The sequence below is a fragment of the Salmo salar genome, chromosome ssa16 (assembly GCF_905237065.1).
Source record: "Salmo salar chromosome ssa16, Ssal_v3.1, whole genome shotgun sequence".
NCBI classification, from domain to species: Eukaryota; Metazoa; Chordata; class Actinopteri; order Salmoniformes; family Salmonidae; genus Salmo; species Salmo salar.
The window spans coordinates 48,453,966-48,480,454 of record NC_059457.1 but is presented as its reverse complement, the minus strand read 5'-3'; the positions used below and the strand labels follow the sequence as shown (position 1 = coordinate 48,480,454).

Genomic DNA, 26,489 nt, shown 5'->3' with positions numbered 1-26,489 from the left:
GCCTCTTCGCTCGTTGATAGCCTACTCTGTCGTTGATAGCCTACTCTTGTCGTGGATAGCCTACTCTTGTCGTGGATAGCCTACTCTTGTCGTTGATAGCCTACTCTTGTCGTTGATAGCCTACTCTTGTCGTTGATAGCCTACTCTTGTCGTTGATAGCCTACTCTTGTCGTTGATAGCCTACTCTTGTCGTTGATAGTCTCTTCTCTCGTTGATAGCCTCTTCTCTCTCGTTGATAGCCTCTTCTCTCTCGTTGATAGCCTCTTCGCTCGTTGATAGCCTCTTCGCTCGTTGATAGCCTCTTCGCTCGTTGATAGTCTACTCTGTCGATAGCCTCTTCTCTCGTTGATAGCCTACTCTGTCGTTGATAGCCTCTTCTCTCGTTGATAGTCTACTCTGTCGTTGATAGCCTCTTCTCTCGTTGATAGCCTACTCTTGTCGTTGATAGTCTACTCTTGTCGTTGATAGTCTACTCTTGTCGTTGATAGTCTCTTCTCTCGTTGATAGCCTCTTCTCTCGTTGATAGTCTACTCTGTCGTTGATAGCCTCTTCTCTCGTTGATAGCCTACTCTGTCGTTGATAGCCTCTTCTCTCGTTGATAGCCTACTCTGTCGTTGATAGTCTACTCTGTCGTTGATAGCCTCTTCGCTCGTTGATAGCCTCTTCTCTCGTTGATAGCCTCTTCTCTCGTTGATAGCCTCTTCTCTCGTTGATAGTCTACTCTGTCGTTGATAGCCTCTACTCTGTCGTTGATAGCCTCCACTCTCGTTGATAGCCTCTACTCTCGTTGATAGCCTCTTCTCTCGTTGATAGCCTCTTCTCTCGTTGATAGCCTCTTCTCTCGTTGATAGCCTCTTCGGCTCGTTGATAGCCTCTTCGCTCGTTGATAGCCCCTTCGGCTCGTTGATAGCCCCTTCGGCTCGTTGATAGCCCCTTCGCTCGTTGATAGCCCCTTCGCTCGTTGATAGCCCCTTCTCTCGTTGATAGCCCCTTCTCTCGTTGATAGCCCCTTCTCTCGTTGATAGCCTCTTCTCTCGTTGATAGTCTACTCTGTCGTTGATAGCCTCTTCACTCGTTGATAGCCTCTTCACTCGTTGATAGCCTCTTCTCTCGTTGATAGTCTACTCTGTCGTTGATAGCCTCTTCTCTCGTTGATAGCCTACTCTCTCGTTGATAGTCTACTCTCTCGTTGATAGTCTACTCTGTCGTTGATAGCCTCTTCTCTCGTTGATAGCCTACTCTGTCGTTGATAGCCTACTCTGTCGTTGATAGCCTACTCTGTCGTTGATAGTCTACTCTGTCGTTGATAGCCTCTTCGCTCGTTGATAGCCCCTTCGCTCGTTGATAGCCCCTTCGCTCGTTGATAGCCCCTTCGCTCGTTGATAGCCCCTTCGCTCGTTGATAGCCCCTTCGCTCGTTGATAGCCCCTTCGCTCGTTGATAGCCCCTTCGCTCGTTGATAGCCCCTTCGCTCGTTGATAGCCTACTCTGTCGTTGATAGCCTCTTCTCTCGTTGATAGTCTACTCTGTCGTTGATAGTCTACTCTGTCGTTGATAGTCTACTCTCTCGTTGATAGTCTACTCTCTCGTTGATAGTCTACTCTGTCGTTGATAGCCTCTTCTCTCGTTGATAGCCTACTCTGTCGTTGATAGCCTACTCTGTCGTTGATAGTCTACTCTGTCGTTGATAGCCTCTTCGCTCGTTGATAGCCCCTTCGGCTCGTTGATAGCCCCTTCGCTCGTTGATAGCCCCTTCGCTCGTTGATAGCCCCTTCGGCTCGTTGATAGCCCCTTCGCTCGTTGATAGCCCCTTCGCTTCGTTGATAGCCTACTCTGTCGTTGATAGCCTCTTCTCTCGTTGATAGTCTACTCTGTCGTTGATAGTCTACTCTCTCGTTGATAGTCTACTCTCTCGTTGATAGTCTACTCTGTCGTTGATAGCCTCTTCTCTCGTTGATAGCCTACTCTGTCGTTGATAGCCTACTCTGTCGTTGATAGTCTACTCTGTCGTTGATAGCCTCTTCGCTCGTTGATAGCCTCTTCTCTCGTTGATAGACTCTTCTGTCGTTGATAGTCTACTCTGTCGTTGATAGCCTCTACTCTGTCGTTGATAGCCTCTACCCTCGTTGATAGCCTCTACTCTCGTTGATACCCTCTTCTCTCGTTGATAGCCTCTTCTCTCGTTGATAGCCTCTTCTCTCGTTGATAGCCTCTTCGCTCGTTGATAGCCTCTTCGCTCGTTGATAGCCCCTTCGCTCGTTGATAGCCCTTTCTCTCGTTGATAGCCCCTTCTCTCGTTGATAGCCTCTTCTCTCGTTGATAGTCTACTCTGTCGTTGATAGCCCCTTCGCTCGTTGATAGCCCTTTCTCTCGTTGATAGCCTCTTCTCTCGTTGATAGCCTCTTCTCTCGTTGATAGCCTCTTCTCTCGTTGATAGCCTCTTCTCTCGTTGATAGTCTACTCTGTCGTTGATAGCCTCTTCTCTCGTTGATAGTCTACTCTGTCGTTGATAGCCTCTTCTCTCGTTGATAGCCTACTCTCTCGTTGATAGTCTACTCTCTCGTTGATAGTCTACTCTGTCGTTGATAGCCTCTTCTCTCGTTGATAGTCTACTCTGTCGTTGATAGCCTCTTCGCTCGTTGATAGCCTCTTCTCTCGTTGATAGCCTCTTCTCTCGTTGATAGTCTACTCTGTCGTTGATAGCCTCTACTCTGTCGTTGATAGCCTCTACTCTCGTTGATAGCCTCTACTCTCGTTGATAGCCTCTTCTCTCGTTAATAGCCTCTTCTCTCGTTGATAGCCTCTTCTCTCGTTGATAGCCTCTTCTCTCGTTGATAGCCTCTTCTCTCGTTGATAGCCTCTTCTCTCGTTGATAGCCTCTTCCCTCGTTGATAGCCTCTTCCCTCGTTGATAGCCTCTTCTCTCGTTGATAGCCTCTTCTCTCGTTGATAGCCTCTTCTCTCGTTGATAGCCTCTTCTCTCGTTGATAGCCTCTTCTCTCGTTGAAAGCCTCTTCTCTCGTTGATAGCCTCTTCTCTCGTTGATAGCCTCTTCTCTCGTTGATAGCCTCTTCGCTCGTTGATAGCCTCTTCGCTCGTTGATAGCCTCTTCGCTCGTTGATAGCCTCTTCGCTCGTTGATAGCCTCTTCTCTCGTTGATAGCCTCTTCGCTCGTTGATAGCCTCTTCGCTCGTTGATAGCCTCTTCGCTCGTTGATAGCCTCTTCGCTCGTTGATAGCCTCTTCGCTCGTTGATAGCCTCTTCGCTCGTTGATAGCCTCTTCTCTCGTTGATAGCCTCTTCTCTCGTTGATAGCCGTTGATAGCCTCTTCACTCGTTGATAGCCGCTTCACTCGTTGATAGCCTCTTCTCTCGTTGATAGTCTACTCTGTCGTTGATAGCCTACTCTGTCGTTGATAGCCCCTTCGCTCGTTGATAGCCCCTTCGCTCGTTGATAGCCGGTTCGGCTCGTTGATAGCCCCTTCGGCTCGTTTCTAGCCCCTTCGGCTCGTTGATAGCCCCTTCGGCTCGTTGATAGCCCCTTCGGCTCGTTGATAGCCCCTTCGCTCGTTGATAGCCCCTTCGGCTCGTTGATAGCCCCTTCGCTCGTTGATAGCCCTTCGGCTCGTTGATAGCCCCTTCGGCTCGTTGATAGCCCTTCGCTCGTTGATAGCCCCTTCGCTCGTTGATAGCCTCTTCGGCTCGTTGATAGCCTCTTCGCTCGTTGATAGCCTCTTCGCTCGTTGATAGCCTCTTCGGCTCGTTGATAGCCTCTTCGCTTCGTTGATAGCCTCTTTGCTGGTTGATAGCCTCTTCGGCTCGTTGATAGCCTACTCTGTCGTTGATAGCCTACTCTGTCGTTGATAGCCTACTCTGTCGTTGATAGTCTACTCTGTCGTTGATAGTCTACTCTGTCGTTGATAGCCTACTCTGTCGTTGATAGCCTCTTCTCTCGTTGATAGTCTACTCTGTCTTTGATAGTCTACTCTGTCGTTGATAGTCTACTCCGTCGTTGATAGCCTACTCTGTCGTTGATAGCCTACTCTGTCGTTGATAGCCTACTCTGTCGTCGATAGCCTACTCTGTCGTCGATAGCCTACTCTGTCGTCGATAGCCTACTCTGTCGTCGATAGCCTACTCTGTCGTCGATAGCCTACTCTGTCGTCGATAGCCTACTCTGTCGTCGATAGCCTACTCTGTCGTCGATAGCCTACTCTGTCGTGGATAGCCTACTCTGTCGTCGATAGCCTACTCTGTCGTGGATAGCCTACTCTGTCGTGGATAGCCTCTTCGCTCGTTGATAGCCTCTTCGGCTCGTTGATAGCCTCTTCTCTCGTTGATAGCCTACTCTGTCGTTGATAGCCTACTCTGTCGTTGATAGCCTACTCTGTCGTTGATAGCCTACTCTGTCGTGGATAGCCTACTCTGTCGTGGATAGCCTCTTCGCTCGTTGATAGCCTCTTCGCTCGTTGATAGCCTCTTCTCTCGTTGATAGCCTACTCTGTCGTTGATAGCCTACTCTGTCGTTGATAGCCTACTCTGTCGTTGATAGCCTCTTCGCTCGTTGATAGCCCCTTCTCTCGTTGATAGCCCCTTCTCTCGTTGATAGCCCCTTCGCTCGTTGATAGCCCCTTCTCTCGTTGATAGCCTCTACTCTCGTTGATAGTCTACTGTCGTTGATAGCCTACTCTGTCGTTGATAGCCTACTCTGTCGTTGATAGCCCCTTCGCTCGTTGATAGCCCCTTCTCTCGTTGATAGCCCCTTCTCTCGTTGATAGCCCCTTCGCTCGTTGATAGCCCCTTCGCTCGTTGATAGCCCCTTCGCTCGTTGATAGCCCCTTCGCTCGTTGATAGCCCCTTCGCTCGTTGATAGCCCCTTCGCTCGTTGATAGCCTCTTCGCTCGTTGATAGCCTCTTCTCTCGTTGATAGCCTCTTCTCTCGTTGATAGCCTCTTCTCTCGTTGATAGTCTACTCTGTCGTTGATAGCCTACTCTGTCGTTGATAGCCTACTCTCTCGTTGATAGTCTACTCTGTCGTTGATAGCCTCTTCTCTCGTAGATAGCCTACTCTGTCGTTGATAGCCTACTCTGTCGTTGATAGCCTACTCTGTCGTTGATAGCCTACTCTGTCGTTGATAGCCTACTCTGTCGTTGATAGCCTACTCTGTCGTTGATAGCCTACTCTGTCGTTGATAGCCTACTCTGTCGTTGATAGTCTACTCTGTAGTTGATAGTCTACTCTGTCGTTGATAGCCTCTTCTCTCGTTGATAGCCTCTTCTCTCGTTGATAGTCTACTCTGTCGTTGATAGTCTACTCTGTCGTTGATAGTCTACTCTGTCGTTGATAGTCTACTCTGTCGTTGATAGTCTACTCTGTCGTTGATAGTCTACTCTGTCGTTGATAGTCTCTTCTCTCGTTGATAGCCTCTTCTCTCGTTGATAGCCTCTTCTCTCGTTGATAGCCTCTTCTCTCGTTGATAGCCTACTCTGTCGTTGATAGCCTACTCTGTCGTTGATAGCCTACTCTGTCGTCGATAGCCTACTCTGTCGTCGATAGCCTACTCTGTCGTCGATAGCCTACTCTGTCGTCGATAGCCTACTCTGTCGTCGATAGCCTACTCTGTCGTCGATAGCCTACTCTGTCGTCGATAGCCTCTTCGCTCGTCGTTAGTCTACTCTGTCGTCGATAGCCTACTCTGTCTTCGATAGCCTACTCTGTCGTCGATAGCCTACTCTGTCGTCGATAGCCTCTTCGCTCGTCGATAGTCTACTCTGTCGTCGATAGTCTACTCTGTCGTCGATAGCCTACTCTGTCGTCGATAGCCTACTCTGTCGTCGATAGCCTACTCTGTCGTCGATAGCCTCTTCTCTCGTCGATAGCCTCTTCTCTCGTCGATAGCCTCTTCTCTCGTCGATAGCCTCTTCTCTCGTCGATAGCCTCTTCTCTCGTCGATAGCCTCTTCTCTCGTCGATAGCCTACTCTGTCGTCGATAGTCTACTCTGTCGTCGATAGCCTCTTCTCTCGTCGATAGCCTCTTCTCTCGTCGATAGTCTACTCTGTCGTTGATAGCCTCTTCTCTCGTTGATAGCCTCTTCTCTCGTTGATAGCCTCTTCTCTCGTTGATAGCCTCTTCTCTCGTTGATAGCCTCTTCTCTCGTTGATAGCCTACTCTCTCGTTGATAGTCTACTCTCTCGTTGATAGTCTACTCTCTCGTTGATAGTCTACTCTCTCGTTGATAGTCTACTCTGTCGTTGATAGTCTACTCTGTCGTTGATAGTCTACTCTGTCGTTGATAGTCTACTCTGTCGTTGATAGTCTCTTCTCTCGTTGATAGTCTCTTCTCTCGTTGATAGTCTCTTCTCTCGTTGATAGTCTACTCTCTCGTTGATAGTCTACTCTGTCGTTGATAGTCTACTCTGTCGTTGATAGTCTACTCTGTCGTTGATAGTCTACTCTGTCGTTGATAGTCTACTCTGTCGTCGATAGCCTCTTCTCTCGTCGATAGCCTCTTCTCTCGTCGATAGCCTCTTCTCTCGTCGATAGCCTACTCTGTCGTCGATAGTCTACTCTGTCGTCGATAGCCTCTTCTCTCGTCGATAGCCTCTTCTCTCGTCGATAGTCTACTCTGTCGTCGATAGCCTACTCTGTCGTCGATAGCCTACTCTGTCGTCGATAGCCTACTCTGTCGTCGATAGCCTCTTCTCTCGTCGATAGCCTCTTCTCTCGTCGATAGCCTCTTCGCTTGTCGATAGCCTCTTCTCTCGTTGATAGCCTCTTCTCTCGTTGATAGCCTCTTCTCTCGTTGATAGCCTCTTCTCTCGTTGATAGCCTCTTCTCTCGTTGATAGCCTCTTCCCTCGTTGATAGCCTCTTCTCTCGTTGATAGCCTCTTCTCTCGTTGATAGCCTCTTCTCTCGTTGATAGCCTCTTCTCTCGTTGATAGCCTCTTCTCTCGTTGATAGCCTCTTCTCTCGTTGATAGCCTCTTCCCTCGTTGATAGCCTCTTCTCTCGTTGATAGCCTCTTCTCTCGTTGATAGCCTCTTCTCTCGTTGATAGCCTCTTCTCTCGTTGATAGCCTCTTCTCTCGTTGATAGCCTCTTCTCTCGTTGATAGCCTCTTCTCTCGTTGATAGCCTCTTCTCTCGTTGATAGCCTCTTCTCTCGTTGATAGCCTCTTCTCTCGTTGATAGCCTCTTCGGCTCGTTGATAGCCTCTTCGCTCGTTGATAGCCTCTTCGCTCGTTGATAGCCTCTTCGCTCGTTGATAGCCTCTTCGCTCGTTGATAGCCTCTTCGCTCGTTGATAGCCCCTTCGCTCGTTGATTGCCTCTTCTCTCGTTGATTGCCTCTTCGCTCGTTGATAGCCTACTCTGTCGTTGATAGCCTACTCTTGTCGTGGATAGCCTACTCTTGTCGTGGATAGCCTACTCTTGTCGTGGATAGCCTACTCTTGTCGTTGATAGCCTACTCTTGTCGTTGATAGCCTACTCTTGTCGTTGATAGCCTACTCTTGTCGTTGATAGCCTACTCTTGTCGTTGATAGCCTACTCTTGTCGTTGATAGTCTCTTCTCTCGTTGATAGCCTCTTCTCTCTCGTTGATAGCCTCTTCTCTCTCGTTGATAGCCTCTTCGCTCGTTGATAGCCTCTTCGCTCGTTGATAGCCTCTTCGCTCGTTGATAGTCTACTCTGTCGATAGCCTCTTCTCTCGTTGATAGCCTACTCTGTCGTTGATAGCCTCTTCTCTCGTTGATAGTCTACTCTGTCGTTGATAGCCTCTTCTCTCGTTGATAGCCTACTCTTGTCGTTGATAGTCTACTCTTGTCGTTGATAGTCTACTCTTGTCGTTGATAGTCTCTTCTCTCGTTGATAGCCTCTTCTCTCGTTGATAGTCTACTCTGTCGTTGATAGCCTCTTCTCTCGTTGATAGCCTACTCTGTCGTTGATAGCCTCTTCTCTCGTTGATAGCCTACTCTGTCGTTGATAGTCTACTCTGTCGTTGATAGCCTCTTCGCTCGTTGATAGCCTCTTCTCTCGTTGATAGCCTCTTCTCTCGTTGATAGCCTCTTCTCTCGTTGATAGTCTACTCTGTCGTTGATAGCCTCTACTCTGTCGTTGATAGCCTCCACTCTCGTTGATAGCCTCTACTCTCGTTGATAGCCTCTTCTCTCGTTGATAGCCTCTTCTCTCGTTGATAGCCTCTTCTCTCGTTGATAGCCTCTTCGCTCGTTGATAGCCTCTTCGCTCGTTGATAGCCCCTTCGGCTCGTTGATAGCCCCTTCGCTCGTTGATAGCCCCTTCGCTCGTTGATAGCCCCTTCGCTCGTTGATAGCCCCTTCTCTCGTTGATAGCCCCTTCTCTCGTTGATAGCCCCTTCTCTCGTTGATAGCCTCTTCTCTCGTTGATAGTCTACTCTGTCGTTGATAGCCTCTTCACTCGTTGATAGCCTCTTCACTCGTTGATAGCCTCTTCTCTCGTTGATAGTCTACTCTGTCGTTGATAGCCTCTTCTCTCGTTGATAGCCTACTCTCTCGTTGATAGTCTACTCTCTCGTTGATAGTCTACTCTGTCGTTGATAGCCTCTTCTCTCGTTGATAGCCTACTCTGTCGTTGATAGCCTACTCTGTCGTTGATAGCCTACTCTGTCGTTGATAGTCTACTCTGTCGTTGATAGCCTCTTCGCTCGTTGATAGCCCCTTCGCTCGTTGATAGCCCCTTCGCTCGTTGATAGCCCCTTCGCTCGTTGATAGCCCCTTCGCTCGTTGATAGCCCCTTCGCTCGTTGATAGCCCCTTCGCTCGTTGATAGCCTACTCTGTCGTTGATAGCGTCTTCTCTCGTTGATAGTCTACTCTGTCGTTGATAGTCTACTCTCTCGTTGATAGTCTACTCTCTCGTTGATAGTCTACTCTCTCGTTGATAGTCTACTCTGTCGTTGATAGCCTCTTCTCTCGTTGATAGCCTACTCTGTCGTTGATAGCCTACTCTGTCGTTGATAGTCTACTCTGTCGTTGATAGCCTCTTCGCTCGTTGATAGCCTCTTCTCTCGTTGATAGACTCTTCTGTCGTTGATAGCCTCTACTCTGTCGTTGATAGCCTCTACCCTCGTTGATAGCCTCTACTCTCGTTGATACCCTCTTCTCTCGTTGATAGCCTCTTCTCTCGTTGATAGCCTCTTCTCTCGTTGATAGCCTCTTCGCTCGTTGATAGCCTCTTCGCTCGTTGATAGCCCCTTCGCTCGTTGATAGCCCTTTCTCTCGTTGATAGCCCCTTCTCTCGTTGATAGCCTCTTCTCTCGTTGATAGTCTACTCTGTCGTTGATAGCCCCTTCGCTCGTTGATAGCCCTTTCTCTCGTTGATAGCCTCTTCTCTCGTTGATAGCCTCTTCTCTCGTTGATAGCCTCTTCTCTCGTTGATAGCCTCTTCTCTCGTTGATAGTCTACTCTGTCGTTGATAGCCTCTTCTCTCGTTGATAGTCTACTCTGTCGTTGATAGCCTCTTCTCTCGTTGATAGCCTACTCTCTCGTTGATAGTCTACTCTCTCGTTGATAGTCTACTCTGTCGTTGATAGCCTCTTCTCTCGTTGATAGTCTACTCTGTCGTTGATAGCCTCTTCGCTCGTTGATAGCCTCTTCTCTCGTTGATAGCCTCTTCTCTCGTTGATAGTCTACTCTGTCGTTGATAGCCTCTACTCTGTCGTTGATAGCCTCTTCTCTCGTTAATAGCCTCTTCTCTCGTTGATAGCCTCTTCTCTCGTTGATAGCCTCTTCTCTCGTTGATAGCCTCTTCTCTCGTTGATAGCCTCTTCTCTCGTTGATAGCCTCTTCTCTCGTTGATAGCCTCTTCTCTCGTTGATAGCCTCTTCTCTCGTTGATAGCCTCTTCTCTCGTTGATAGCCTCTTCTCTCGTTGATAGCCTCTTCTCTCGTTGATAGCCTCTTCTCTCGTTGATAGCCTCTTCGCTCGTTGATAGCCTCTTCGCTCGTTGATAGCCTCTTCGCTCGTTGATAGCCTCTTCGCTCGTTGATAGCCTCTTCTCTCGTTGATTGCCTCTTCGCTCGTTGATAGCCTCTTCGCTCGTTGATAGCCTCTTCGCTCGTTGATAGCCTCTTCGCTCGTTGATAGCCTCTTCGCTCGTTGATAGCCTCTTCGCTCGTTGATAGCCTCTTCGCTCGTTGATAGCCTCTTCTCTCGTTGATAGCCTCTTCTCTCGTTGATAGCCGTTGATAGCCTCTTCACTCGTTGATAGCCGCTTCACTCGTTGATAGCCTCTTCTCTCGTTGATAGTCTACTCTGTCGTTGATAGCCTACTCTGTCGTTGATAGCCTACTCTGTCGTCGATAGCCTACTCTGTCGTCGATAGCCTACTCTGTCGTCGATAGCCTACTCTGTCGTCGATAGCCTACTCTGTCGTCGATAGCCTACTCTGTCGTCGATAGCCTACTCTGTCGTTGATAGCCTACTCTGTCGTGGATAGCCTACTCTGTCGTGGATAGCCTACTCTGTCGTGGATAGCCTACTCTGTCGTGGATAGCCTCTTCGCTCGTTGATAGCCTCTTCGCTCGTTGATAGCCTCTTCTCTCGTTGATAGCCTACTCTGTCGTTGATAGCCTACTCTGTCGTTGATAGCCTACTCTGTCGTTGATAGCCTCTTCGCTCGTTGATAGCCCCTTCTCTCGTTGATAGCCCCTTCTCTCGTTGATAGCCCCTTCGCTCGTTGATAGCCCCTTCTCTCGTTGATAGCCTCTACTCTCGTTGATAGTCTACTGTCGTTGATAGCCTACTCTGTCGTTGATAGCCCCTTCGCTCGTTGATAGCCCCTTCTCTCGTTGATAGCCCCTTCTCTCGTTGATAGCCCCTTCGCTCGTTGATAGCCCCTTCGCTCGTTGATAGCCCCTTCGCTCGTTGATAGCCCCTTCGCTCGTTGATAGCCCCTTCGCTCGTTGATAGCCTCTTCGCTCGTTGATAGCCTCTTCTCTCGTTGATAGCCTCTTCTCTCGTTGATAGCCTACTCTGTCGTTGATAGCCTACTCTGTCGTTGATAGCCTACTCTCTCGTTGATAGTCTACTCTGTCGTTGATAGCCTCTTCTCTCGTAGATAGCCTACTCTGTCGTTGATAGCCTACTCTGTCGTTGATAGCCTACTCTGTCGTTGATAGCCTACTCTGTCGTTGATAGCCTACTCTGTCGTTGATAGTCTACTCTGTAGTTGATAGTCTACTCTGTCGTTGATAGTCTCTTCTCTCGTTGATAGCCTCTTCTCTCGTTGATAGTCTACTCTGTCGTTGATAGTCTACTCTGTCGTTGATAGTCTACTCTGTCGTTGATAGTCTACTCTGTCGTTGATAGTCTACTCTGTCGTTGATAGTCTACTCTGTCGTTGATAGTCTCTTCTCTCGTTGATAGCCTCTTCTCTCGTTGATAGCCTCTTCTCTCGTTGATAGCCTCTTCTCTCGTTGATAGCCTCTTCTCTCGTTGATAGCCTACTCTGTCGTTGATAGCCTACTCTGTCGTTGATAGCCTACTCTGTCGTCGATAGCCTACTCTGTCGTCGATAGCCTACTCTGTCGTCGATAGCCTACTCTGTCGTCGATAGCCTACTCTGTCGTCGATAGCCTACTCTGTCGTCGATAGCCTACTCTGTCGTCGATAGCCTCTTCGCTCGTCGTTAGTCTACTCTGTCGTCGATAGCCTACTCTGTCTTCGATAGCCTACTCTGTCGTCGATAGCCTACTCTGTCGTCGATAGCCTCTTCGCTCGTCGATAGTCTACTCTGTCGTCGATAGTCTACTCTGTCGTCGATAGCCTACTCTGTCGTCGATAGCCTACTCTGTCGTCGATAGCCTACTCTGTCGTCGATAGCCTCTTCTCTCGTCGATAGCCTCTTCTCTCGTCGATAGCCTCTTCTCTCGTCGATAGCCTCTTCTCTCGTCGATAGCCTCTTCTCTCGTCGATAGCCTACTCTGTCGTCGATAGTCTACTCTGTCGTCGATAGCCTCTTCTCTCGTCGATAGCCTCTTCTCTCGTCGATAGTCTACTCTGTCGTTGATAGCCTCTTCTCTCGTTGATAGCCTCTTCTCTCGTTGATAGTCTACTCTGTCGTTGATAGTCTACTCTGTCGTTGATAGTCTACTCTGTCGTTGATAGTCTACTCTGTCGTTGATAGTCTACTCTGTCGTTGATAGTCTACTCTGTCGTTGATAGTCTACTCTGTCGTTGATAGTCTCTTCTCTCGTTGATAGCCTCTTCTCTCGTTGATAGCCTCTTCTCTCGTTGATAGCCTCTTCTCTCGTTGATAGCCTCTTCTCTCGTTGATAGCCTACTCTGTCGTCGATAGCCTACTCTGTCGTCGATAGCCTACTCTGTCGTCGATAGCCTACTCTGTCGTCGATAGCCTACTCTGTCGTCGATAGCCTACTCTGTCGTCGATAGCCTACTCTGTCGTCGATAGCCTACTCTGTCGTCGATAGCCTCTTCGCTCGTCGTTAGTCTACTCTGTCGTCGATAGCCTACTCTGTCTTCGATAGCCTACTCTGTCGTCGATAGCCTACTCTGTCGTCGATAGCCTCTTCGCTCGTCGATAGTCTACTCTGTCGTCGATAGTCTACTCTGTCGTCGATAGCCTACTCTGTCGTCGATAGCCTACTCTGTCGTCGATAGCCTACTCTGTCGTCGATAGCCTACTCTGTCGTCGATAGCCTCTTCTCTCGTCGATAGCCTCTTCTCTCGTCGATAGCCTCTTCTCTCGTCGATAGCCTCTTCTCTCGTCGATAGCCTCTTCTCTCGTCGATAGCCTACTCTGTCGTCGATAGTCTACTCTGTCGTCGATAGCCTCTTCTCTCGTCGATAGCCTCTTCTCTCGTCGATAGTCTACTCTGTCGTCGATAGCCTCTTCTCTCGTTGATAGCCTCTTCTCTCGTTGATAGCCTCTTCTCTCGTTGATAGCCTCTTCTCTCGTTGATAGCCTCTTCTCTCGTTGATAGCCTACTCTCTCGTTGATAGTCTACTCTCTCGTTGATAGTCTACTCTCTCGTTGATAGTCTACTCTCTCGTTGATAGTCTACTCTCTCGTTGATAGTCTACTCTGTCGTTGATAGTCTACTCTGTCGTTGATAGTCTACTCTGTCGTTGATAGTCTACTCTGTCGTTGATAGTCTACTCTGTCGTTGATAGCCTCTTCTCTCGTAGATAGCCTACTCTGTCGTTGATAGCCTACTCTGTCGTTGATAGCCTACTCTGTCGTTGATAGCCTACTCTGTCGTTGATAGTCTACTCTGTAGTTGATAGTCTACTCTGTCGTTGATAGTCTCTTCTCTCGTTGATAGCCTCTTCTCTCGTTGATAGTCTACTCTGTCGTTGATAGTCTACTCTGTCGTTGATAGTCTACTCTGTCGTTGATAGTCTACTCTGTCGTTGATAGTCTACTCTGTCGTTGATAGTCTACTCTGTCGTTGATAGTCTACTCTGTCGTTGATAGTCTACTCTGTCGTTGATAGTCTCTTCTCTCGTTGATAGCCTCTTCTCTCGTTGATAGCCTCTTCTCTCGTTGATAGCCTCTTCTCTCGTTGATAGCCTCTTCTCTCGTTGATAGCCTACTCTGTCGTTGATAGCCTACTCTGTCGTTGATAGCCTACTCTGTCGTCGATAGCCTACTCTGTCGTCGATAGCCTACTCTGTCGTCGATAGCCTACTCTGTCGTCGATAGCCTACTCTGTCGTCGATAGCCTACTCTGTCGTCGATAGCCTACTCTGTCGTCGATAGCCTCTTCGCTCGTCGTTAGTCTACTCTGTCGTCGATAGCCTACTCTGTCGTCGATAGCCTACTCTGTCGTCGATAGCCTACTCTGTCGTCGATAGCCTCTTCGCTCGTCGATAGTCTACTCTGTCGTCGATAGTCTACTCTGTCGTCGATAGCCTACTCTGTCGTCGATAGCCTACTCTGTCGTCGATAGCCTACTCTGTCGTCGATAGCCTCTTCTCTCGTCGATAGCCTACTCTGTCGTTGATAGCCTACTCTCTCGTTGATAGTCTACTCTCTCGTTGATAGTCTACTCTCTCGTTGATAGTCTACTCTCTCGTTGATAGTCTACTCTCTCGTTGATAGTCTACTCTCTCGTTGATAGTCTACTCTGTCGTTGATAGTCTACTCTGTCGTTGATAGTCTCTTCTCTCGTTGATAGTCTCTTCTCTCGTTGATAGTCTACTCTCTCGTTGATAGTCTACTCTGTCGTTGATAGTCTACTCTGTCGTTGATAGTCTACTCTGTCGTTGATAGTCTACTCTGTCGTTGATAGTCTACTCTCTCGTTGATAGTCTACTCTCTCGTTGATAGTCTACTCTCTCGTTGATAGTCTACTCTCTCGTTGATAGTCTACTCTCTCGTTGATAGTCTACTCTGTCGTCGATAGCCTACTCTGTCGTCGATAGCCTACTCTGTCGTCGATAGCCTCTTCTCTCGTCGATAGCCTCTTCTCTCGTCGATAGCCTCTTCTCTCGTCGATAGCCTCTTCTCTCGTCGATAGCCTCTTCTCTCGTCGATAGCCTCTTCTCTCGTCGATAGTCTACTCTGTCGTCGATAGCCTCTTCTCTCGTCGATAGCCTCTTCTCTCGTCGATAGCCTACTCTGTCGTCGATAGCCTACTCTGTCGTCGATAGCCTACTCTGTCGTCGATAGCCTACTCTGTCGTCGATAGCCTACTCTGTCGTCGATAGCCTCTTCTCTCGTCGATAGCCTCTTCTCTCGTCGATAGCCTCTTCGCTCGTCGATAGCCCCTTCGCTCGTCGATAGCCCCTTCGCTCGTTGATAGCCCCTTCGCTCGTTGATAGCCCCTTCGCTCGTTGATAGCCCCTTCGCTCGTTGATAGCCCCTTCTCTCGTTGATAGCCTCTTCTCTCGTTGATAGCTTCTTCTCTCGTTGATAGTCTACTCTGTCGTTGATAGTCTACTCTGTCGTTGATAGTCTACTCTGTCGTTGATAGTCTACTTTGTCGTTGATAGTCTACTCTGTCGTTGATAGTCTACTCTGTCGTTGATAGTCTACTCTGTCGTTGATAGTCTACTCTGTCGTTGATAGCCTCTTCTCTCGTTGATAGCCTACTCTGTCGTTGATTGCCTACTCTGTCGTCGATAGCCTACTCTGTCGTCGATAGCCTACTCTGTCGTCGATAGCCTACTCTGTCGTCGATAGCCTACTCTGTCGTCGATAGCCTACTCTGTCGTCGATAGCCTACTCTGTCGTCGATAGCCTACTCTGTCGTCGATAGCCTCTTCGCTCGTCGATAGTCTACTCTGTCGTCGATAGCCTACTCTGTCGTCGATAGCCTACTCTGTCGTCGATAGCCTACTCTGTCCTCTGTCGTCGATAGCCTACTCTGTCGTCGATAGCCTCTTCGCTCGTCGATAGTCTACTCTGTCGTCGATAGCCTACTCTGTCGTCGATAGCCTACTCTGTCGTCGATAGCCTACTCTGTCGTCGATAGCCTACTCTGTCGTCGATAGCCTCTTCTCTCGTCGATAGCCTCTTCTCTCGTCGATAGCCTCTTCTCTCGTCGATAGCCTCTTCTCTCGTCGATAGCCTCTTCTCTCGTCGATAGCCTCTTCTCTCGTCGATAGCCTCTTCTCTCGTCGATAGCCTCTTCTCTCGTCGATAGCCTACTCTGTCGTCGATAGTCTACTCTGTCGTCGATAGCCTCTTCTCTCGTCGATAGCCTCTTCTCTCGTCGATAGTCTACTCTGTCGTTGATAGCCTACTCTGTCGTTGATAGCCTACTCTGTCGTGGATAGCCTACTCTCTCGTTGATAGCCTACTCTGTCGTTGATAGCCTACTCTGTCGTTGATAGCCTCTTCGCTCGTTGATAGCCCCTTCTCTCGTTGATAGCCCCTTCTCTCGTTGATAGCCCCTTCGCTCGTTGATAGCCCCTTCTCTCGTTGATAGCCTCTACTCTCGTTGATAGTCTACTGTCGTTGATAGCCTACTCTGTCGTTGATAGCCCCTTCGCTCGTTGATAGCCCCTTCTCTCGTTGATAGCCCCTTCTCTCGTTGATAGCCCCTTCGCTCGTTGATAGCCCCTTCGCTCGTTGATAGCCCCTTCGCTCGTTGATAGCCCCTTCGCTCGTTGATAGCCCCTTCGCTCGTTGATAGCCCCTTCGCTCGTTGATAGCCCCTTCGCTCGTTGATAGCCCCTTCGCTCGTTGATAGCCCCTTCGCTCGTTGATAGCCTCTTCTCTCGTTGATAGCCTCTTCTCTCGTTGATAGCTTCTTCTCTCGTTGATAGTCTACTCTGTCGTTGATAGTCTACTCTGTCGTTGATAGCCTACTCGGTCGTTGATAGCCTACTCTGTCGTTGATAGCCTACTCTGTCGTTGATAGCCTCTTCTCTCGTTGATAGTCTACTCTCTCGTTGATAGTCTACTCTGTCGTTGATAGTCTACTCTGTCGTTGATAGCCTCTTCTCTCGTAGATAGCCTACTCTGTCGTTGATAGCCTACTCTGTCGTTGATAGCCTACTCTGTCGTTGATAGCCTACTCTGTCGTTGATAGCCTACTCTGTAGTTGATAGTCTACTCTGTCGTTGATAGTCTCTTCTCTCGTTGATAGCCTTTTCTCTCGTTGATAGTCTACTCTGTCGTTGATAGTCTACTCTGTCGTTGATAGTCTACTCTGTCGTTGATAGTCTACTCTGTCGTTGATAGTCTACTCTGTCGTTGATAGTCTACTCTGTCGTTGATAGTCTCTTCTCTCGTTGATAGCCTCTTCTCTCGTTGATAGCCTCTTCTCTCGTTGATAGCCTACTCTGTCGTTGATAGCCTACTCTGTCGTCGATAGCCTACTCTGTCGTCGATAGCCTACTCTGTCGTCGATAACCTACTCTGTCGTCGATAGCCTACTCTGTCGTCGATAGCCTACTCTGTCGTCGATAGCCTCTTCGCTCGTCGATAGTCTACTCTGTCGTCGATAGCCTACTCTGTCGTCGATAGCCTACTCTGTCGTCGATAGCCTACTCTGTCGTCGATAGCCTACTCTGTCGTCGCTAGCCTCTTCGCTCGTCGATAGTCTACTCTGTCGTCGATAGTCTACTCTGTCGTCGATAGCCTACTCTGTCGTCGATAGCCTACTCTGTCGTCGATAGCCTACTCTGTCGTCGATAGCCTACTCTGTCGTCGATAGCCTCTTCTCTCGTCGATAGCCTCTTCTCTCGTCGATAGCCTCTTCTCTCGTCGATAGCCTCTTCTCTCGTCGATAGCCTCTTCTCTCGTCGATAGCCTCTTCTCTCGTCGATAGCCTACTCTGTCGTCGATAGTCTACTCTGTCGTCGATAGCCTCTTCTCTCGTCGATAGCCTCTTCTCTCGTCGATAGTCTACTCTGTCGTTGATAGCCTCTTCTCTCGTTGATAGCCTCTTCTCTCGTTGATAGCCTCTTCTCTCGTTGATAGCCTCTTCTCTCGTTGATAGCCTACTCTGTCGTTGATAGTCTACTCTCTCGTTGATAGTCTACTCTCTCGTTGATAGTCTACTCTCTCGTTGATAGTCTACTCTCTCGTTGATAGTCTACTCTCTCGTTGATAGTCTACTCTCTCGTTGATAGTCTACTCTCTCGTTGATAGTCTACTCTCTCGTTGATAGTCTACTCTGTCGTTGATAGTCTACTCTGTCGTTGATAGTCTACTCTCTCGTTGATAGTCTACTCTCTCGTTGATAGTCTACTCTCTCGTTGATAGTCTACTCTCTCGTTGATAGTCTACTCTGTCGTCGATAGCCTACTCTGTCGTCGATAGCCTACTCTGTCGTCGATAGCCTCTTCTCTCGTCGATAGCCTCTTCTCTCGTCGATAGCCTCTTCTCTCGTCGATAGCCTCTTCTCTCGTCGATAGCCTCTTCTCTCGTCGATAGCCTCTTCTCTCGTCGATAGCCTCTTCTGTCGTCGATAGCCTACTCTGTCGTCGATAGTCTACTCTGTCGTCGATAGCCTCTTCTCTCGTCGATAGCCTATTCTCTCGTCGATAGTCTACTCTGTCGTCGATAGCCTACTCTGTCGTCGATAGCCTCTTCTCTCGTTGATAGCCTCTTCTCTCGTTGATAGCCTCTTCTCTCGTTGATAGCCTCTTCTCTCGTTGATAGTCTACTCTGTCGTTGATAGCCTACTCTGTAGTTGATAGTCTACTCTGTCGTTGATAGTCTCTTCTCTCGTTGATAGCCTCTTCTCTCGTTGATAGTCTACTCTGTCGTTGATAGTCTACTCTGTCGTTGATAGTCTACTCTGTCGTTGATAGTCTACTCTGTCGTTGATAGTCTACTCTGTCGTTGATAGTCTACTCTGTCGTTGATAGTCTACTCTGTCGTTGATAGTCTACTCTGTCGTTGATAGTCTCTTCTCTCGTTGATAGTCTCTTCTCTCGTTGATAGTCTCTTCTCTCGTTGATAGCCTCTTCTCTCGTTGATAGCCTCTTCTCTCGTTGATAGCCTACTCTGTCGTTGATAGCCTACTCTGTCGTTGATAGCCTACTCTGTCGTCGATAGCCTACTCTGTCGTCGATAGCCTACTCTGTCGTCGATAGCCTACTCTGTCGTCGATAGCCTACTCTGTCGTCGATAGCCTCTTCGCTCGTCGATAGTCTACTCTGTCGTCGATAGCCTACTCTGTCGTCGATAGCCTACTCTGTCGTCGATAGCCTACTCTGTCGTCGATAGCCTACTCTGTCGTCGATAGCCTACTCTGTCGTCGATAGCCTCTTCTCTCGTCGATAGCCTCTTCTCTCGTCGATAGCCTCTTCTCTCGTCGATAGCCTCTTCTCTCGTCGATAGCCTCTTCTCTCGTCGATAGCCTCTTCTCTCGTCGATAGCCTCTTCTCTCGTCGATAGCCTACTCTGTCATCGATAGTCTACTCTGTCGTCGATAGCCTCTTCTCTCGTCGATAGCCTCTTCTCTCGTCGATAGTCTACTCTGTCGTCGATAGCCTCTTCTCTCGTCGATAGCCTCTTCTCTCGTCGATAGCCTCTTCTCTCGTCGATAGCCTCTTCTCTCGTCGATAGCCTACTCTCTCGTCGATAGTCTACTCTCTCGTCGATAGTCTACTCTCTCGTTGATAGTCTACTCTCTCGTTGATAGTCTACTCTCTCGTTGATAGTCTACTCTGTCGTTGATAGTCTACTCTGTCGTTGATAGTCTACTCTGTCGTTGATAGTCTACTCTGTCGTTGATAGTCTACTCTCTCGTTGATAGTCTACTCTCTCGTTGATAGTCTACTCTCTCGTTGATAGTCTACTCTCTCGTTGATAGTCTACTCTCTCGTTGATAGTCTCTTCGCTCGTTGATAGTCTACTCTGTCGTTGATAGTCTACTCTGTCGTTGATAGTCTACTCTGTCGTTTATAGTCTACTCTCTCGTTGATAGTCTACTCTCTCGTTGATAGTCTACTCTCTCGTTGATAGTCTACTCTCTCGTTGATAGTCTACTCTCTCGTTGATAGTCTACTCTCTCGTTGATAGTCTCTTCGCTCGTTGATAGCCCCTTCTCTCGTTGATAGCCCCTTCTCTCGTTGATAGCCCCTTCTCTCGTTGATAGCCCCTTCGCTCGTTGATAGCCCCTTCTCTCGTTGATAGCCTCTTCTCTCGTTGATAGTCTACTGTCATTGATAGCCTACTCTGTCGTTGATAGCTCGTTGATAGCCCCTTCTCTCGTTGATAGCCCCTTCTCTCGTTGATAGCCCCTTCGCTCGTTGATAGCCCCTTCGCTCGTTGATAGCCCCTTCGCTCGTTGATAGCCCCTTCGCTCGTTGATAGCCCCTTCGCTCGTTGATAGCCCCTTCGCTCGTTGATAGCCTCTTCGCTCGTTGATAGCCTCTTCGCTCGTTGATAGCCTCTTCTCTCGTTGATAGCCTCTTCTCTCGTTGATAGTCTACTCTGTCGTTGATAGTCTACTCTGTCGTTGATAGCCTACTCTGTCGTTGATAGCCTACTCTGTCGTTGATAGCCTACTCTGTCGTTGATAGCCTCTTCTCTCGTTGATAGCCTCTTCTCTCGTTGATAGTCTACTCTCTCGTTGATAGTCTACTCTGTCGTTGATAGTCTACTCTGTCGTTGATAGCCTCTTCTCTCGTTGATAGCCTCTTCTCTCGTTGATTGCCTACTCTGTCGTTGATAGCCTACTCTGTCGTTGATAGCCTACTCTGTCGTTGATAGCCTACTCTGTCGTTGATAGTCTCTTCTCTCGTTGATAGCCTCTTCTCTCGTTGATAGCCTCTTCTCTCGTTGATAGCCTCCTCTGTCGTTGATAGCCTACTCTGTCGTTGATAGCCTACTCTGTCGTTGATAGCCTACTCTGTCGTTGATAGCCTACTCTGTCGTCGATAGCCTACTCTGTCGTCGATAGCCTACTCTGTCGTCGATAGCCTACTCTGTCGTCGATAGCCTACTCTGTCGTCGATAGCCTCTTCGCTCGTCGATAGTCTACTCTCTCGTCGATAGTCTACTCTGTCGTCGATAGTCTACTCTGTCGTCGATAGCCTACTCTGTCGTCGATAGCCTACTCTGTCGTCGATAGCCTACTCTGTCGTCGATAGCCTACTCTGTCGTCGATAGCCTACTCTGTCGTCGATAGCCTACTCTGTCGTCGATAGCCTACTCTGTCGTCGATAGCCTACTCTGTCGTCGATAGCCTACTCTGTCGTCTCGATAGCCTACTCTGTCGTCTCGATAGCCTCTTCTCTCGTCGATAGCCTCTTCTCTCGTCGATAGCCTCTTCTCTCGTCGATAGCCTCTTCTCTCGTCGATAGCCTCTTCTCTCGTCGATAGTCTACTCTGTCGTCGATAGCCTCTTCTCTCGTCGATAGCCTCTTCTCTCGTCGATAGCCTTTTCTCTCGTCGATAGTCTCTTCTCTCGTCGATAGTCTCTTCTCTCGTCGATAGCCTCTTCTCTCGTCGATAGCCTCTTCTCTCGTTGATAGCCTACTCTGTCGTTGATAGTCTACTCTCTCGTTGATAGTCTACTCTCTCGTTGATAGTCTACTCTCTCGTTGATAGTCTACTCTCTCGTTGATAGTCTACTCTCTCGTTGATAGTCTACTCTCTCGTTGATAGTCTACTCTCTCGTTGATAGTCTACTCTCTCGTTGATAGTCTACTCTCTCGTTGATAGTCTACTCTCTCGTTGATAGTCTCTTCTCTCGTTGATAGTCTCTTCTCTCGTTGATAGTCTCTTCTCTCGTTGATAGCCTCTTCTCTCGTTGATAGCCTACTCTGTCGTTGATAGTCTACTCTGTCGTTGATAGTCTACTCTGTCGTTGATAGTCTACTCTGTCGTTGATAGTCTACTCTGTCGTTGATAGTCTAATCTCTCGTTGATAGTCTACTCTCTCGTTGATAGTCTACTCTCTCGTTGATAGTCTACTCTCTCGTTGATAGTCTACTCTCTCGTTGATAGTCTACTCTGTCGTTGATAGTCTCTTCTCTCGTTGATAGTCTATCAACGAGAGAAGTGGCTATCAACGAGAGAAGAGTTCATTGTTGTGTTTCTCTCTCAAGTTCTAGAGCTATTGGAGTATCAGGTTGTCTTGACTTCCCTGACCTCTGACCTGTGATTTCACAGAGCTTGACTCACATGAGCATGTCATTGGTAACCTGAATCCCACTTCTGTCATCTTTCTTTTTTGTTTGTCACAGAGAAAGGATGATGATATTTTATACATACACTGAGTGTACAAAACATGATGAACACCTGCTCTTTCCATGACATAGACTGACCAGGTGAATCCAGGTGAAAGCTATGATCCATGATGGATGCTACTTGTTAAATCCACTTCAACCAGTGTAGATGAAGGGGAGGAGACATGTTAAAGTAGGATTTTTAAGCCTTGAGACAATTGAGACATTTGTGTATGTGTGCCATTCAGAGGGTGAATGGGCAAGACAAAATATTTAAGTGGGTTTGAACAGGGTATGGTAGTAGGTGTCAGGTGCAGCGTCTTAGTGACCAGGCTAACTGTAATACACCTCAGCGTCTCAGTGACCAGGATAACTGTAATACACCTCAGTGACCAGGCTAACTGTAATACACCTCAGCGTCTCAGTGACCAGGCTAACTGTAATACACCTCAGCGTCTCAGTGACCAGGCTAACTGTAATACACCTCAGCGTCTCAGTGACCAGGCTAACTGTAATACACCTCAGTGTCTCAGTGACCAGGCTAACTGTAGTACACCTCAGCGTCTCAGTGACCAGGCTAACTGTAATGCACCTCAGCGTCTCAGTGACCAGGCTAACTGTAATACACCTCAGCGTCTCAGTGACCAGGCTAACTGTAATACACCTCAGCGTCTCAGTGACCAGGATAACTGTAATACACCTCAGCGTCTCAGTGACCAGGATAACTGTAATACACCTCAGCGTCTCAGTGACCAGGCTAACTGTAATACACCTCAGCGTCTCAGTGACCAGGCTAACTGTAATACACCTCAGTGTCTCAGTGACCAGGCTAACTGTAGTACACCTCAGCGTCTGTGACCAGCCTAACTGTAATACACCTCAGCGTCTCGGTGACCAGCCTAACTGTAATACAGCTCAGCGTCTCGGTGACCAGGCTAACTGTAGTACACCTCAGCGTCTCAGTGCACTAACAAGCTAACTGTGGTATACCTCAGTGACCAGGCTAACTGTAGTACACCTCAGCATCTTAGTGACCATGCTAACTGTAGTGTACCGCAGCGTCTCAGTGACCATGCTAACTGTAGTACACCTCAGTGACCAGGCTAAATGTAATACACCTCAGCGTCTCAGTGACCAGGATAACTGTAATACACCTCAGCGTCTCAGTGACCAGGCTAACTGTAGTACACCTCAGCGTCTTTGACCAGCCTAACTGTAGTACACCTCAGTGACCAGGCTAAATGTAATACACCTCAGCGTCTCAGTGACCAGGCTAACTGTAATACACCTCAGCGTCTCAGTGACCAGGATAACTGTAATACACCTCAGCGTCTCAGTGACCAGGCTAACTGTAATACACCTCAGTGACCAGGATAACTGTAATACACCTCAGCGTCTCAGTGACCAGGCTAACTGTAATACACCTCAGCGTCTCAGTGACCAGGCTAACTGTAATACACCTCAGCGTCTCAGTGACCAGGCTAACTGTAATACACCTCAGCGTCTCAGTGACCAGGATAACTGTAGTACACCTCAGTGACCAGGATAACTGTAGTACACCTCAGTGACCAGGATAACTGTAGTACACCTCAGTGACCAGGATAACTGTAATACACCTCAGCGTCTCAGTGACCAGGCTAACTGTAATACACCTCAACGTCTCAGTGACCAGGATAACTAGTACACCTCAGCGTCTCAGTGACCAGGATAACTGTAGTACACATCAGCGTCTCAGTGACCAGGCTAACTGTAATACACCTCAGCGTCTCAGTGACCAGGCTAACTGTAATACACCTCAGCGTCTCAGTGATCAGGATAACTGTAGTACACCTCAGCGTCTCAGTGACCAGGATAACTGTAGTACACATACTTCTAATTGTCAGTGGTGGAAAAAGTACCCACTTGTCATACTTGAGTAAAAGTATACATACCTTAATAGAAAGTTAGTCAAGTAAAAGTGAAAGTCACCCAGTAAAATACTACTTCAGTAAAAGTCTAAAAGTATTTGGTTTTAAATATACCTAAGTATCAAAAGTAAATATAATTGCTAAAATATACTTAAATATCAAAAGTAAAAGTATAAATAATTTCAAATTCCTTATATTATTAAATTCCAATAATTATTCCTTATACAAAATATGCATTTGTGTTTAGTGAGTCTGCCAGACCATAGGCAGTAGGGATAACCACGTGTTCTCTTGATAAGTACATGAATTTCACAATTTTGTCCAGCTAAGCATTCCAAATGTAATGGGTACTTTGGGTTGTCAGGGAAAGTCTATGGAGTAAAAAGTATAATACACTGCTCAAAAAAATAAAGGGAACACTTAAACAACACAATGTAACTCAAAGTCAATCACACTTCTGTGAAATCAAACTGTCCACTTAGGAAGCAACACTGATTGACAATACATTTCACATGCTGTTGTGCAAATGGAATACACAACAGGTGGAAATTATAGGCAATTAGCAAGACACCCAATAAAGGAGTGGTTCTGCAGGTGGGGACCACAGACCACTTCTCAGTTCCTATGCTTCCTGGCTGATGTTTTGGTCACTTTTGAATGCTGGTGGTGCTTTCACTCTAGTGGTAGCATGAGACAGAGTCTACAACCCACACAAGTGGCTCAGGTAGTGCAGCTCATCCAGGATGGCACATCAATGCGAGCTGTGGCAAGAAGGTTTGCTGTGTCTGTCAGCGTAGTGTCCAGAGCATGGAGGCGCTACCAGGAGACAGGCCAGTACATCAGGAGGCGTGGAGGAAGCTGTAGGAGGGCAACAACCCAGCAGCAGGACCGCTACCTCCGCCTTTGTGCAAGGAGGAGCAGGTGAAGCACTGCCAGAGCCCTGCAAAATGACCTCCAGCAGGCCACAAATGTGCATGTGTCTGCTCAAACGGTCAGAAACAGACTCCATGAGGGTGGTATGAGGGCCTGACGTCCACAGGTGGGGGTTGTGCTTACAGCCCAACACCGTGCAGGACGTTTGGCATTTGCCAGAGAACACCAAGATTGGCAAATTCGCCACTGGCGCCCTGTGCTCTTCACAGATGCAAGCAGGTTCACACTGAGCACGTGACAGACGTGACAGAGTCTGGAGACGCCGTGGAGAACGTTCTGCTGCCTGCAACATCCTCCAGCATGACCGGTTTGGCAGTGGGTCAGTCATGGTGTGGGGTGGCATTTCTTTGGGGGGCCGTACAGCCCTCCATGTGCTCGCCAGAGGTAGCCTGACTGCCATTAGGTACCGAGATGAGATCCTCAGACCCCTTGTGAGACCATATGCTGGTGCGGTTGGCTCTGGGTTCCTCCTAATGCAAGACAATGCTAGACCTCGTGGCTGGAGTGTGTCAGCAGTTGCTGCAAGAGGAAGGCATTGATGCTATGGACTGGCCCGTCCGTTCCCCAGACCTGAATCCAATTGAGCACATCTGGGACATCATGTCTCGCTCCATCCACCAACGCCACGTTGCACCACAGACTGTCCAGGAGTTGGCGGATGCTTTAGTCCAGGTCTGGAAGGAGATCCCTCAGGAGACCATCCGCCACCTCATCAGGAGCATGCCCAGGCATTGTTGGGAGGTCATACAGGCACGTGGAGGCCACACACACTACTGAGCCTCATTTTTACTTGTTTTAAGGACATTACATCAAAGTTGGATCAGCCTGTAGAGTGGTTTTCCACTTTAATTTTGAGTGTGACTCCAAATCCAGACCTCCATGGGTTGATAAATTGGATTTCCATTGATTATTTTTGTGTGATTTTGTTCTCAGCACATTCAACTATGTAAAGAAAAAAGTATTTCATAAGATTATTTCTTTCATTCAGATCTAGGATGTGTTGTTTAAGTGTTCCCTTTATTTTTTTGAGCAGTATATTTTCTTCAGGAATGTAGTAAAGTAAAAGTTGTCAAAAATATGAATAGTAAAGTACAGATGCCCCTAAAAACTACTTACGTAGTACTTTAAAGTATTTTTACTTAAAGTACTTTACGCCACTGCTAATTGTAAAGAAAACACTAATTAATTGGCTCTGGATCTCTGGTAGAACCCAGTATTGGACTGACCTGTCTAGAATGATATCTGATAGAACCCAGTGTTGGACTGACCTGTCTAGAATGATATCTGATAGAACCCAGTGTTGGACTGACCTGTCTAGAATGATCTCTGGTAGAACCCAGTGTTGGGACTGACCTGTCTAGAATGATTATAAATCTAGTACAGAGAATGCAAAGCACAATATCTAAATCAGTGGTGAGATGGCTGACTTATGTGATTAATGGTTTTATTTAACCTTTATTTAACCAGGTAGGCCAGTTGAGAACAAGTTCTCATTTACAACTGCAACCTGGCCAAGATGGAGAAAAGCAGTGCGACACAAATAACAATTACACACAGTCCTATATACAGTGTGTGCAAATGTAGTAAGAGTCGGGAGGTAAGGCAGTAAATAGGCCATAGTGGCAAAAATAATTACAATTTTGCAATTAAACACTGGAGTGATAGATGTGCAGAAGATGAATGTGCAAGTAGAGATACTGGGGTGCAAAGGAGCAAAAAATAAATAACAATATGGGGATGAGGTAGTTGGGTGGGCTATTTACAGATGGGCTGTGTACAGATGCAATGATCGGTAAGCTGCTCTGACAGCTGATGCTTAAAGTTAGTGAGGGAGATATAAGACTCCAGCTTCAGTGATTTTTGCAATTCGTTCCAGTCTTTGGCAGCAGAGAACTGGAAGGAAAGGCGGCCAAAGTAGGAATTGGCTGATGGAGTTGGCTGGTGATAACAATCAAGAATGTATGGTAACCAGTGGAATGAAAAACACTGTATGAAATACCAACATTAGGGTAGCCAAAT

The 26,489-nt window shown here is 47.9% G+C and overlaps 1 protein-coding gene across 1 annotated transcript in view; it reads left to right on the top strand.

Moving 5' to 3' along the window:
* p3h2 (prolyl 3-hydroxylase 2) overlaps nt 1-26,489 on the top strand; it is a 174,881-nt gene that overhangs the window by 123,528 nt on the left and 24,864 nt on the right. The gene's annotated exons all lie outside the window — the stretch shown is intronic.